The 15,321-nt window shown below is 43.1% G+C and overlaps 1 protein-coding gene and 1 long non-coding RNA gene across 3 annotated transcripts in view; one reads left to right on the forward strand and one right to left on the reverse strand.

Moving 5' to 3' along the window:
- KANK1 (KN motif and ankyrin repeat domains 1) overlaps positions 1-15,321 on the forward strand; it is a 210,605-nt gene that overhangs the window by 80,768 nt on the left and 114,516 nt on the right. The window lies entirely within an intron of this gene.
- On the reverse strand, positions 51-8,096 carry LOC131492110 (uncharacterized). The gene is made up of 4 exons (XR_009251858.1): positions 7,887-8,096; positions 7,580-7,745; positions 605-671; positions 51-212 (listed from the first exon to the last, which is right to left on the reverse strand). It is a non-coding gene; the product is annotated as an uncharacterized LOC131492110 (long non-coding RNA).

Below are 15,321 nucleotides of genomic sequence, written 5' to 3' on the forward strand. Positions count from 1 at the left end.
CTTTATCCCCGCATCCTCCAACATATAAAAGAAACTCTTGATTTAGCCACTTTTCATTGCTGAGAACCTCTTTATTCTAATCAAGAGACTGGACAAGTAAAGGTACATGAGTTGAAGTTGTCCTTCTTTCTTATTCTTGAAACATTTTGACTTTAAGGAGTTTTGAAAAGCTGCTTTGTGATCCGAAGTTCTCTTGTTTCCTAATAACCCCACTGAAATGGCCAAAGAAAATAGCTTAAATTAAAATGCAGTCCTTGGTCCCTGGTGAGAGAAAGAGTAATTTGACTCAGAGTTAATTTCTCTGACCCAGAAAATGAGGGGCTGAAGGGCCAGCCGGGAGATGAATGTGAATTCATCTTGCCGGGAGAGTGCTCGGAAGGGGAGACTTCTTGCCTTCTCGGGAGCACCCCTGTCCCATCCCTCCCCCCACCCTCCCCCCACCCTGCATCACCGCCTCAAAAAGCATGGGAGCCATCCCGTTTCCGTTGAGGGTGGGCCTCCTGATAGAGGACTCCCAGGAAGATTTGTACAGAGGGAACGGGGGAGTGTGCATTTCTAGACCTCGGTAAAATGGTAACACGCGGCTTCTCTCGTAGCTCACTACATCTGTTCCAAGTCCCTGCCCAGGGTCCTGTGTGTGGATGGTGAAGCACCAAGTTCATTTCCTGTCCCTGTAAATAGAGGAGGGAGTGAGACCTCTTCGGATGTCCGTATCTGACCTCTCGGCTCTTGGGGGTGGGGGGGAGCTAATTGTCAGTCACTGGGTCATTTTGCCACCCCAGGGCCGGTGCTCCTTAACAGCCGCTGGTTTGTATGTGTCGTTGCCCCGGCAGCAGTCCTTTATCCATCCAGAGTGTGGCAGGGGTGGGTGTCTGGATGCAGAAAACACCCATCTGCCCTGGTGCCGCTCATTCTTCCAGGGAAAGGTAACTCACTGGGGAATTAGTGTTTGGGTCTTAGCTGTGTATTATTTCTTTTCAACTCTGTTTTTAATGACTTCAAATGCTTATAACAGAGAAGTGAATAATTTAAAAATGAACAGGGGCACCTGGGTGGCTCAGTCGGTTGAGTGTCCTACTCTTGGTTTTGGCTCAGGTCGTGATCTTCACGGTGCGTGAGTTTGAGCCCCGCATCAGGCTGTGTGCTGACAGCTCGGAGCCTCCTTGGAATTCTGTCTCTTCCTCTCTCTTTGCTCCTCCCCTTCTCCTGCGCTCTCCCTCTCTCTCAAATAAACTTTAAAAAATGAAAATAAAGAATAAAAACGAGCAGTTCAGTGGCATTTTAGTACATTCGCAGTGTTGCATCGCTGTCTTCTCTAGTTTCAAAACATTTTATTGCCCCAAGAAGAAACCCTGTACCCATTAACTCGCCTCCCTCAGCCTCTGGCAAGCATTCATCTGCTTTGTCTTTGAATTGACGGATTCTGGATATGTCCTATTAATGGAATCCTAGAATATGTGACCTTTTGTGTCTGGCTTCTCTCACGTAGCATGTTTTCAAGGCTCATCCGTGCTGTACTGTGTGACTGAATAGTATTCTCTTCTATGGACGTGCCACAATTTTTTTCAATTCATTCACCTGGTGGACATTTGGGTTTTTTCCACCTTTTGATGCCTGTGAATAATGTTGCTGTGAATACGGCTATATAAGCATTTGGGTCCCCATTTTCAGTCCTTTGGTGGAATTGCTGGGTCATAGACAAATTCTTTTTGACATTTTTGGGAAACCGTCAAACTGTTTTTCCCCAGAAACTGAACCATTTACATTCCCAACAACAGTGCATAACTTTAAGTTGTTTTACTTCCTTACCAACACGTGCTGTTTTTCCTTCTTTTTCTTTAGCCATCCTTGTGATTAGGAAGTAGCACTTCATTGTGGTTGTGATTTTCATTTCCCCAATGACAAATGACATTGGTCATCTTTTCGTGTACTTACTGACCATTTGTGTATCTTCTTTGGAAAAATGTCCATTTCTCCTTCCCATCCCCCAGTGGGGTCCTTGGCCCATTTTTAATTTGGTCTGTCTTTAAAATAAATTGGGTTGTCTTTTTGTTGTTGAGTTGTAAGAGTTCTTTATATATCCTGGATGCTAGACCCTTCTCGGATACATGATTTGCAGGTTTTTTCTTCCGTTCTTTTCTTTGCACTCTCTTGGTGATGTCCTTTGGACACACACAAGTTTATATATATATATATATATATATATATATATATATTTTTTTTTTTTTTTTTTTTTTGTAGTGATAGAAATCCCTTTCATTTATTGAAAATAACAAAACAAAAAGGGTTGGGATAATAACAGCTTTGCTTTGTTAGCAACTTCTCAGGATTCTGTAATAGATACATTAATTTGGGTTATTTTGCTGGAAAGCTGAATAAGATCAGAACTTTATTTTCTTCACAGCTTTGTTCACTACACTGAATCCATTTGAAAGTCCTCAGAAATTTCACCAGCCTGGACTAGTCATAAACATTATCTCAACTCTGGTTTGAATAGGACTTTTCAATTCAGTCTGATAATCCTGGTAGGAAGCTGTCCATCACCCATATGAAAGAATAAATGTGCTTGTTTAAATAATCAGTTTTCTAGAATTTTGGTCAAATGTTTATATACTGCCCAAAGTCCTTTTTTTTTTAACTTATCAAATTTTGGATCATCCACAAATGCCTTAAAATATTAGGTTATATGGTCAAAATGCAGAATATTGAATTAATATTTTAAAATAAACATATGAAGGGTGCCTGGGTGGCTCATTTGGTTGAGTGTCTGACCCTTGGTTTCCAAGTTTTTATATTTTGATGAAGTTCAAGTTATTTATTTTTTCTTCGGTTGCTCATGCTGACTTCCTGATCCCTGTATTTTCTTCTACGAATTTTATGTTTTTCTCTCTAAATTCAGTCTATTAATCCATTTTGATTTAATTTTCATAAGGTGAGAGGTCAGGGTCCAACTTGATTCTCTTGTATGTGGGTATCTAGTTGTTCCATTTATTGAAAGGATTCTCTATCCCCAATTGAGTGGCCTTTTCACGCTTAAAAAAAAATGAATTGGTCACGTCGGGTTTATTTTTGGACCCCTTAGGTTTTTTTCCATTAGTCTGTGTGTCTATCCTTGTGTCCATTTATTTTATTTTATTTTTTATTTTAAAAAAAAATTTTTTTTAACGTTTATTTATTTTTGAGACAGAGAGAGACAGAGCATGAACGGGGGAGGGTCAGAGAGAGGGGGAGACACAGAATCGGAAGCAGGCTCCAGGCTCTGAGCCATCAGCCCAGAGCCCGACGCGGGGCTCGAACTCACGGACCGTGAGATCGTGACCTGAGCTGAAGTCGGACGCTCAACTGACTGAGCCACCCAGGCGCCCCAATCCTTGTGTCCATTTATACTGTTATGATTACTGTAGCTTGTAGTAAGTTTTGAAATTGGAAAATGTGGATCTTCCAACTTTTTTCTTTTTCAACATCGCTTTGAATAGTCAGGGCCTCTTGTAGTTCCATATGAACTTAAAGATCAACTTTTCTATTTCTGCAAAAAAAAAAAAAGAAGAAGAAATAGGCTATTGGAATTTTGATAGAGATTGCACAGAATCTGTAGATGATTTTTCATAGTATTGTCATCTTGACAATATTAAGTTTTCCAATTTGTGAACACATGATGTCTTGCCATTTAGTTATATCTGTCCTAACTTATTTCAGCATTGGTATATAGTTTCAGGGTACAAGTGTTTTGCCTCCATTAAATTTATTCTTAGGTATTTTATTCTTTGGGTGCAGCTGCAAATGAAATTGTCTCTTTGATTTCCTTTTCAGATTGTGTCTTCCTGGTATATAGAAACACAGCTGCCTATATGTTACTTTTATTTAGAAAATATTTAACGTTAAAAAAAATCTCTTCTGGTTCTTTTAAAAATGAAGTAAGAACCCCAGTATCCCCCTATATATTCCTGTTTAGTTTGATGGACATCCTTCCATATATTTTCTGTACATATACATGCAAATAAACTTTGTTCCTTTGAGTAGACTCATAATATACTTTGCCTCCATTTGAACTTACATATAGATGATGAATATCTTTCTATGTCACTACATCTAGATTTACATTTTTCCTTTCAAATGCTGCAGAGTATCCTGTTGTACAGATGTTCTGTACTTTAAGAGTGTTCTTGTAATTTTTGTTAATGTTTGTTCATTTTTTTTTTTTTAATTTTTTTTTCAACGTTTTTTATTTATTTTTGGGACAGAGAGAGACAGAGCATGAACAGGGGAGGGTCAGAGAGAGAGGGAGACACAGAATCGGAAACAGGCTCCAGGCTCCGAGCCATCAGCCCAGAGCCCGACGCGGGGCTCGAACTCACGGACCGTGAGATCGTGACCTGGCTGAAGTCGGACGCTTAACCGACTGCGCCATCCAGGCGCCCCCTGTTTGTTCATTTTTGAGAGAGACATAGCACGAGCAGGGGAGGGGCAGAGAGAGAGAGGGAGATAGAGAATCTGAAGCAGGTTCCAGGCTCCGAGCTGTCAGCGCAGAGCCTGATGTGGGGCTCTAACCCACAAACCGTGAGATCATGACCTGAGCCAAAGTCAGACGTTTAGCCTGCCGAGCCACCCAGGTACCCCAAGAAGGTTCTTTTAATGAACATTTGGTGCGATATCAGTGTGACGTCAGCAGATGGTGTGATGTTTTCTATTATAAACAATGTAGCAATTAAGTCTTGTGCCTGTATCCATACATACTTATGTGAGTATGTCTTGAAGGTAGTTTCCCATAAGTAGAATTGCTGAAGCAAAAAATAGGCACATAGTATCTTTTGGTGGACAGGGAGAGATTTTGTTTTTATAGTGTTTATTATGGGCATAGATGCTACCTACTCTTATCTAAGAACATCACAGTGAGTAAATGCTTGGAGAAAAATGTAAAAATGAGGGTGCGTCTAACTGTTCTTCTTTCTAGCGCTACCTGGTAACCTATCATCTAAATAAAATGTAAATAATAAAATCCTTTTGGCTATGAGCTATGTAAACAAGGTGTTTTTAGATGCTTGTTAGCCCAGCTTAATGTTGTCAGGGAAGAAAGCAACTGGTAGCACATACGTGCCTTCTGGGCTTTTCTCTCTCCTGCCTGCTGTACCCCTCACCCCCCTCCTAATCTATCTTTCCTTATCCACACCCCTCCCCCCAATTGCTGGCAATCACTCCAAAAGATCTTTTGCTTGGTGACAGATACTGTGAACACCCAGTGTTCTCTTTTCTGGCACTGTCCAAGAAAGACCAGCTTGAGAATTTGCTCACATGTTCCGAAGGTAGCGACTTTGTTTTGTTCAAGTCTAACTGGAAAGTTTAGCTAAACCCCAGAAGGCAGACCACATCCATTTTGGGGTAGGGTCACCTGTTCTTTGGTGTCTGAGTCTCCCATCTTACACCTTCCTGTGCTTTGCTGTGGTTGACTAAGAAAAGCAGAGGAAAATGCTTCTGTAAAAGCCCCAAAGAAAAAGAAGTCAAATAGGGGCACCTGGGTGGTCCAGTCAGTTCAGCCTCTGACTCGGCTCAGGTCGTGATCTCGCGGTTCGAGGGTTCGAGCCCCACGTCGAGCTCTGTGCTGACAGCTCAGAGCCTGGAGCCTGCTTCGGGTTCTGTGTCTCCCTCTCTCTCTCTGCCCCTCCCCTACTCATGCTCGCTCGCTCTCTCTCTCTCTCTCTCTCTCTCTCAAAAATAAAATAAACATTAAAAATTTTTTTAGACAAAGGAAGTCAAGTGAGGAATAAGAGTAACCTCAGTTGTTTTCCTTTTCCATCTGTTTTTCAAAAAGGTTTTATTTTGAAATAATTTTAGACTTGGAGAAAAGTTGCAAAGTTAGTACAGAGTTCACATGTGCCCTTCAGCCAGCTTCTTTGAATGTATGACTAGAATGTATGATGACAGTCAGGACTTCTAAGTTGTTACCCTGCTTGTAGCTATGCCTATAGGCTTTGTCAGCTTCCCACCCAGTTTTCTACTCCTATCCTGTTTCTTTTCTAGGATTCAGTCCAGGATCCACATTGGATTTAGTTGGTCTACCTCCTTAGATTTCTACAGTTCGCCGGTCTTACCCTGTTTTTCATGATCTTGGTATTTTTGAACAGTACTGGTTATTATTATTATTATTATTATTATTTTGATGTTTATTTTGGAAGGAGAGAGAAACAGAGAGCAAGCAGGGGAGAGGCAGAGAGAGAGAGGGAGGGAGGGAGGGAGGGAGGGAGACACAGAATCCAAAGGAGGTTCCAGTCTCAAAGCTGTCAGCCACAGAGCCCGACACAGGGCTCGAACTCACGAACCGTGACATCATGACCTGAGCCGAAGTCAGACGCTTGACTGACTGAGCCACCCAAGAGCCCCCGGTCAGTTATTTTGTTGAACGAAATTTCCTAAATTTGAGGGTTTTCTGATGTTTTCTAATATTTGCTTGTGAGGCTATGCATTTTGGGGAAGAAGACCACACAAGTGATGATGCTTCCTTTCCAGTGAGTGGTTACTTGATGTCCCTTTTCCTTATTGGTGGTGATGATAATCTTGACCACTGGATTCAGGTGTCTCCTGGGTTTCTCCATTCTAAAGTTGCTCTTGTAATTGGTAAATTAGTCTTTTTGTAAGTAATAAATACCTTGGGGGTCAGCTCCTTTGAGACTGTGCAAAGGCCTTGCTTCTCCTCAAGCTTCCTGTCACTGACTTTACCATCCATCGTAGATCCTGAGTCGGACCTTAACTGACTGAGCCACCCAGGCACCCCTCTTTCATCTGTTTTAAAATGAGCTCTTCCCTCGTGAGCACGGTTGTGGTTGTGGCAGGCCTGAAACCTGATCTTTTTTTTTTTTTTTAATTTTTTTTTTTTAACGTTTATTTATTTTTGAGACAGAGAGAGACAGAGCACGAGCAGGGGAGGAGCAGACAGAGAGGGAGACACAGAATCTGAAACAGGCTCCAGGCTCTGAGCTGTCAGCACAGAGCCCGACGCGGGGCTCGAACTCACGGACCGTGAGATCATGACCTGAGCCGAAGTCAGACGCTTAACCGACCAAGCCACCCAGGCGCCCCTGAAACCTGATCTTGACTCCACTGGGCAGTTAATCATTTCGGGGTCAAATCATTTTGATCAGATCATTTAATGGTGGGTCGTTAAAATCACTGCACACAGAGACCTGTAGGCAAGTAGGGATTTTGCCTGTAAATGGAACAGGTTAACTTTTTTTGTGGAAAAACATTCCAACGTTGAAAGGCCGGTGTTAGTGTCCTAACATTCCTAACATTCCTCAAATAATCTCTCGAGGATTTTTGACTCTCACTTTTAGCCCATGCCATATTTTAAGGTTAATATGAATAACTTTTGGTCCTTCTGTTAATTATAGAGAGTAAATGCTACTTAATGTATTCTTATTAATGAGTGTTTTCCTCAATGTCTAAGTACAGATTGATCGTCCTATAATAAGTTATTTTTGCATACACATTATGTGGCACAAAACTTTTGATAAGTTAGTTATGTCCTTATAATGTTATTTATGAAATCTTATAGTCAGAAGCCATTGGTAAAATATCTTTTACTCACGAGCTTTGAGGGCCTCTTTTCCTTGGAGAGCCGGTATACTTTCTTGGCTGCTTTTAATTCTTTCAAAATAGAGCTCGCCTAGATGAGATTCCAGAGTGACTCCTGTTTTCCTCTGTAATTTTTCATATTTCTGTGACCACATCCCAGCTCTTGTGGCCAGCAGTGTCTGTGAAAACAAAGCATGAAGTCAAAGCACATTCCACAGGCGATTGGCGGGATCATAATAGTTACAAAGTGTATTCATCTCCAGCGATAAGGATCTGCCTGAGCATTTTGCTCTAGTTCAAAGCTCATTCTTGGGTCTTACCACCTGTTTCTTGTATGTATGTTCCTCTTTCGAAATAGAGATGGAAGAAGAGTGGCTGTATATCAGAATTTAAGAAGGTCATTCTTTTTCAAGGGCTTTTGCCTTTCGACTTGGACCTTTTGTAAGAAATTTCCGTGTTCTTCTCACCCCTGATACCCTTGAATTTGGGAGTGGGGTTAGGTGCGATTTGGTACAAACCCCAGCTGGCCAGTTAAAAAAGCCCAGTGTGGTAATGTTTTGAAAATATGCCTGGCTGACTCTGATCTCTAAATGTGCAGATTATCTTTGCAGCAATAAGATATCTTGAAGAGCTTCAAGTAGTTTTGATAACTAATCATTACATTCTTCGGCCAGAACATTTTGCTAAGAATAGCTCGTGTGCCTTGCATCCAGTTTGTTTGTTTGTTTATTTATTTATTTACTTATTTATTTAAAATAGTTTTTAATGTTTATTTTTGAGAGAGAGAGAGAGAGAGAGAGAGAGAGAGAGAACAAGCGGGGGAGGGGCAGAGAGAGAAGGAGACATAGAATCGGAAGCAGAGGCTCCAGGCTTCGAGCTGTCAGCACAGAGCCCGACATGGGGCTCGAACTCACAAACTGTGAGATCATGACCTGAGCAGAAGTCAGATGCTTAACCGACCGAGCCACCCAGGCGCCCTTGTTTTGCATCCAGTTGAAAGGTTAGGAGCATAAGATTGTAACTGTAGCCCTAATTGTGTAGACAGACGCCACATTCACGTGTGGTATTTCTTTACTCTTCATAGTTGCTGCATTAATCGTCTTTACCTTTCCCTCATTCTAGAACAGGAATATTTTACCTACCATATTGATAATTTTTCTGTGTCCTACTATTAATTAAAATAAAAAGTGGACTAAACTTTCTCTTTTAAAAATCCCACCTTATTATGCTTAATTTTTCTTTCTTTTTTTTTTTTTATTTTTATTCATTAAGTCATGGTTGAGGTGAGCAGCGTGTCACTGGCCCTTTGAGTTTCGCAAAAAGCTTTCTCCTATAGGATCTTGACTTTCAGGTACCACTTCATAGATGCTCTAGTGCCTAGGGTAACAGAGCTAACATTCAAAGCACGAAACATGTTCTCTGGTTCTTGGTTCCCTCTCTTCCCTGGAGACGTGGGGAATATTAATAGTGATGTCAGTCATTCGTAACCATTTATTGAACCAGCACTGTGTGCCAGGCAGTGTGGGGGATAGTTTTCAAATAGCATCTCATTTGCTCTTACTAGAAACCTCCCAATATTTCAGAAACAGAACCCAGTGCTTGAAACATGAAATGACTCATCCAGGATCACATAGTGGGTAGACCCGAGAACTGCTTGGACTATTGTCTCAGGTCACTGCTCATCCCACACAGCATTCTGTGACTGTCCTCATGTCGCTAAAGAGGAGAATGCCTTCAGGGTTGCCATTTGCTCAAAGCATTCTTAATTTTTTTAATGTTTGTTTTTTTTCGAGAGAGAGCGAGCACGAGCACGTGCGAACGAGCAGGGGAGGGGCAGAGAGAGAGGGAGACACAGAATCCGAAGCAGGCTACAGGCTCTGAGCTGTCAGCACAGAGCCCGACGCGCGGCTCGAACCCACAAAGTATGAGATCATGACGTGAGCCCAAGTCCGACGCTCATCAGACTGAGCTACCCACGTGCCCCTCAAAGTCTCTTTAAATTTTGAAAACATTTCAGATGATTTTGAAAAAAATGACTTTTAAGGTTAGTTTTTTGGGGGTTCAGCTATTGTCACACCTTTGGTTTCTGGACATAAAATTCGAGATAGGAGGAGAGGAAATTGCTCCCAGATGGTGCCATCATGCCTTTTCTTGAAGCTGAATACAACTTCTCTCTTAGGCTTTCTTGCTTTACTGTGAGTAGAAGCTTGAGGCTTTGGGCTGGTGGAGTATATTTAACAGCAGAAAAGATAAGCACTTAAACACTAAACTTCACAGTGTATAGACCTTGGGGGTGAGTCACTGGAAGCTGCCTTGACCTTTCGTGCCGGTGCTCCCACTTCACCCGCACCCGGCAGCAGTGTGTGGAGTTTGGATTCAGCAAGCCTGGCAGATAGTGCAAGTGGGATCTTAGCTGGAAGAAATAAAAAGCCCTAACTTGAACCCCCCTTGTATCTACCCTTCCTACCTCTCTAAGATGTGAGCTTGTGATTATACTGGGCTCATGATGAGATCATCCTTGGAAGAAGGAAGTCCTGAGAAAGGAGGAGGGTGGATTTTCCTCCAACAGGTAATTAAAAACCTGCTTTACAAGTTCAGGAAAGGTTGGGGTCATAGGTGTTGGGCTTAAGATGCATTAGGGTTTTGCTGGGTAACGAATGGATGATTTGGGGCTTCAAGGAGCTATCCAGCTTCTGTAGTCTGAAAGTTCCCTTCTTAGGCTAAAAAGAGACACGGTGGAAATTATAAACACAGCAATCACAGATAACTTGAGCACTAAAAGACATCATTTGGCTATTGGGTTTGAGTATAAAGTAACCATGTGGCTTTCGTGTGAGTGATGGCTTAGACAACGTGACAGAAAACTGTCCGTGTTCTCTATTTAACGTGCATGCCTCCGAAGTGGGTAACAGGACCACTCACAACCGATGTTTTGTTATTCTGTTATTCTAACCACTGAAGAAAAGGCTGTGATGGTAAGAAGCAGTAAGGTCCTGGTCTCTTTTGTTGCTGATGGGAAGTTATTTTGTTATCACCTTGTCTCTTAAATCACACTTCAGGAAGTGACTAGAAATTGCGGGAGAAAGATGGTTATAATGATATATGTGCCATGTGCAGACTCTTAAAATTTTGGGGGGGTGGGGATTGGCATAAGTAGAAAACACTGGAGTGAGCTTTCCTGAAGTCAGAGGCATTCTGACATGGGAGACCTCTTGTCACTAGTATTTCCTTCCTTCCTTCCTTCCTTCCTTCCTTCCTTCCTTCCTTCCTTCCTTCCTTCCTTTCTTTCTTTCTTTCACGGTTTATTTATTTTGAGAGAGACAGAGACAGTGCGAGCTGGGGAGGGACAGAGGGAGGGGGAAAGGGAAGCCCAAGAAGCAGGCTCCATACTATTAGCACAGAACCCAATGTGGGGCTCAAACCCACAAACCACGAGATCACAATCTGAGTCAAAACCAAGATCCGGACGCTCAGCCAACGGAGCCACCCAGGTGTCCCAGAATTTCCTTGTTTGAGCACATTTGGGTGCCCTGAGCCCAGTGCATTGAGACATCCCCGTGTTGGTGGAAGGAGACTGGATTGTGCTCCTTTCCCCATGCAGGGACGGGGGGAGGGGGCCCAGAGAATGGGCACTTGTGGAATGACAGAGACCACTTTCCCTCCACCCTCTTGTGGCTCTCATCCCTGTTTCTTTGATTTGTTGGTGCTCCTTGACTTGACCTCTCATTCCTATTTACTAAATCCACTCCTTTTCACAAATCCAGGGTCACAGAGGTCAGCTTTGAGGGTAAGGCTTTCTGGATGGTTTGACTTGGTTTCACAAAGGGTGTGTTTCACCAGGTATGAACAGCTAGTAAAGCTTCTCTAAGCCTGTTTTCAAGAATTGGGACTAAAACAACAATGTTACATTAGAGTGAAGGAGGTTCCCAGGCATTGGGAGTGCTATTTGATGATGTCTAATGTAGTAAGGCTCTTTTGGCGACATACTTAATGCTGGAGAATTTAAGATGTCATGTAATACTATGAATGTAGGCTAAAAACGCTACTTCTTGTCAAGTTTACTTATTTAACTTCAAATTGCCTTGTAAAGGTGCATCCAGACATTTTTAAAATTGGAGGCATGGTTCATATTCTGTTTGTGTATTTTTTTTTTTCTATAAAGTATTGTACGATCTGAACATTTCCACAAACGGGCAGAAGTCATCTAGCGGTCGTCTTTATGAGGAACATAATACCCCATTGTGTTGATGCACCGTGGTTCTTGCGAAGCTGTCCCCTGATGTTGGGTGTTCAGTCTGTTTCTAGTTTTCTCTCTTATAAATACGAAGCGACGTATAGAAAGGGCCGTTCTTGCTGTGGTAATCGTGGCGTGTCTGCCCAGTCTGTGCCCAACATGACATGAGACACTTTGGCAAGTGAAACAAAGACCAGTGGGGCACAGGGAGCCGTAGGAGATGAGAGGCGTGAGGGATGCTTTCTGTCCAGTGTGATCAAGGAAGGCTGCATGGAAGGAGGGACATTTGATCCTGGGTCCTGAACAACAGGCAGTAGTGAGAATGGCCAATCTAGGGAAATTGAACTCCCCAAGTAGCAGGGAGAGCAATTTCAGAGTGTTAGGGCAGAAGTGTGTTGGATCCATCTGCTCGAGTCCAAAATACATTTCACTAGAAAATACTCAGTTACACGTATGTGTCCTAATATGTTTTGGAAAAAAGTATATATTACTATTTTTTTTTTTTTTATAGGAAAGTAGGTCACTAGAGGCTTAAGTCCTATTTGCCGATCACTTTTTGATCTTCCCTAATGGCGATTCCATAGACCAGTCATAGGAGGGCGTCTTAATATCTGATTTCCAGTTGAGGAAAGGGAGGCACTGAAGTGTGCTCTTCCCCACAAAATACAGGAAGTCATCAACAGATGTACAAGCGAACTGCAGCTCCTTGATTTATTCATGCTTAGACCAAGCATCTCGGCCGAAGATGTTAAGTGCTAGATGGGCCATTAATGGAACAAAAGCTGGAGGTGGGGGGAGAGACCAGATAATGCATACCTGGGAATGCCAGGCATAGGAAAACTCTGGAGTTAAAAAAAAAAAAAGGGATCAGATTTACCAAGGAAGTGAATGGGATGGTGCGGTCTAGTGATGGTGAGCATAATGACAGGGGAAAGGAAGGGGTGGAAAAGGAGTCTCGCTGGTGGCCACCTCTCCCTTAGTGCTTTGAAATATGAGGAAATGAGCTCTTACTCAAGAGAGCCGCTGTGCCCAGAACGGTTTGGTGAGTGGGTGAATTCCTGGTGAGAGTGATTTTATTAAGGGGTAGGCAGTGACTAGGATGAGAGAGAAGTGGTAAGGAGATCAACCTGTCTCCATGCCCCAGATGACACTTGGGGCAGCACCAGGCCTGTCTGTGCTACGTGGCCCTGTGTCCTCGCACCCTTCCTGTAAAGTGGGTGCTCGTTAAATCAGCTTTGCCAGATGCTGGATTCCAGCTCTGGCTTTTACCACTCAGCCAATTTTATCAAACTAGCACGAGCGTGTTTTCCTCTTGAAAAGACCAGAATGGGAGGGGAAAAGAACCTTGTTGCTTCCCCCCACCCCCCACATATGTCATACTGAATCTCATATGAGGAATGTTTAATTGAAATATGTTTGAATGGATTTAACATTTTATTTATTTTTGAGACAGAGAGAGACAGAGCATGAATGGAGGAGGGGCAGAGAGAGAGGGAGACACAGAATCAGAAGCAGGCTCCAGGCTGTGAGCCATCAGCCCAGAGCCCGATGTGGGGCTCGAACTCACGGACCGTGAGATCGTGACCTGAGCTGAAGTCGGACGCTTAACCGACCGAGCCACCCAGGTGCCCTGTTTGAATGGATTTAAACACGTTGTCTAAAAAGTTTGAAAACTAAAAATGTCAGAGGCAAAAGTAAGTTATTGCTTTCATGTGACCACAGCAGCTGGAAAGGAGAACCAGAATTAGGGCTTAATGTGTGTTCGTTGAACTCAGCACACGTTATGTCGAGCACCTGCTCTCGCGGTGTTGATGTTCTGGTGGATTTGGACGACCTACAACCTGCTTTTGCGTGGTTTTAGAAACTTCAGAAGACACTAGTGAAATGCAGTGGTTCGCTCCTATTTTCGTTTTGGAACGTTTTATGCCCACGCAACACTTGGGGGCTACCACATAAATTCCAATTTTAGGAGTTTTCCTGGGTCATCCTCTAAAACTGGCTCTTGGACTGGCCGTTCATGAATGAATGACACCCTCTTTCGCCTTCCTTAATTCCTCTGCGTGCTGTTGGGTCATTCGGAATGGCACTGAGGGTTACATCTGGCATTTCATAATCCATGTGAAGACAGATGGCTAAGCACTCAACACAGGCTCGATTGGGTACCTCTCTCCTGGGCTTGTTGGTTCTTGTACAGATTCCTGCTTCCACCCAGTTCCAAGGCCAGCTGCACATACCTGCCTCACCCCCGTCCAGGAGGCCAGCCTGATTGTCTTCACCAAGCCCAGAAGCAGAGTTCTAGAAAAATAGTGCTGTAAGAACCTCCATAAACTTCTTGCTCCCCTTGTTCTCCCAACATAGAGGGCAGGAACAGAATGTCACGGTAGGGGTTTCAGGGATCTTTAGGCCAAGAAGCAGCACTGAAATGGGCGTAGGGTTGAAATGAGGCTGATCTCTAGAAAACACCAGGAAAACCCTCTTTCACGTTCTTGCCACCCTCTCTGGCTTGTGTGTATGCCACATTGTTTTCCCTCTGGAAATCTGTGTTTGTGTCTGGGTATGTGTGCTCGTAACTTACTACCATGGAACCTTTGAAGGAGAGAGCATAAACTTTCAGGATTGATTGTCACATGAGTGACTTTATTTGATGGTTATCTTGTGACCATAGAACAATTTTTCTTTATTAATATGTATGTATTCTCTTCAAGACGTAAAAGAAATACCTTTGTGGACCCATGTAGAAATGACATGTAGAAAAATGTCATTGTTTCTGAGCACAAGAGATCAGGAAGGTCAGCGTGAGCGCGTGTGCATGAGGGCACCATCAAGACGGTTGACGTGAATGAGGTGGGCTCTGTCTGCAAGTGTCTCCTTCAGGACTAGGACATCACCCAGGCCGACTGGGTCCTCTGTCTTGGTTCAAGCCAAAGGGGTAAACAGACATGATAAATAATTCACAAAAGGTTATCAGTCTTTAGGGTGTGGCTGTTGAACCACACCTGAGAAGCTCCCTAGATGAAGCCAACTCGCCTAGTTACTCAAGGGCCTCCACCCCAGATGATGGCCCAGATTGTCTCCAAGGGAGTGAACTGCGCTGGTGTTGAGATGTTCAGTGGGATAATGGATGCATTCATACCCTTCGCTTCAGTTCAGCGTTTTCTTGGATGGAACCATGGGAAAGAACACATGAGCACACACTCACGCTTCTTGTTAGCTTTCTGGGTCACGGCTGGCCTCCCGCTGTCCTTGCCCAGCTACCTTTCGTGACCTGAGCCTTTTTAAGATGGTTGAAAATGCTTATGTTCTGAACACCCGAAGGGAAGAAAACTTGACTCCTACCCCTTCAGAAAGTTGGCCGCAACAGTGAATTAAAATTTAAAAAATGGACTGTCCACACATATAGCATTTGGTCTTGACCAGAGGAAATTCACCATGTTATTAAAATGATAATTAGGGTGATGTTATGATGCCACTGCAGTGTTTTAATTTGGGAAGTACTTTGATAAGTTTATGGCTTATGCATT

Source organism: Neofelis nebulosa, chromosome 12 (genome assembly GCF_028018385.1).
Source record: "Neofelis nebulosa isolate mNeoNeb1 chromosome 12, mNeoNeb1.pri, whole genome shotgun sequence".
NCBI classification, from domain to species: domain Eukaryota; kingdom Metazoa; phylum Chordata; class Mammalia; order Carnivora; family Felidae; genus Neofelis; species Neofelis nebulosa.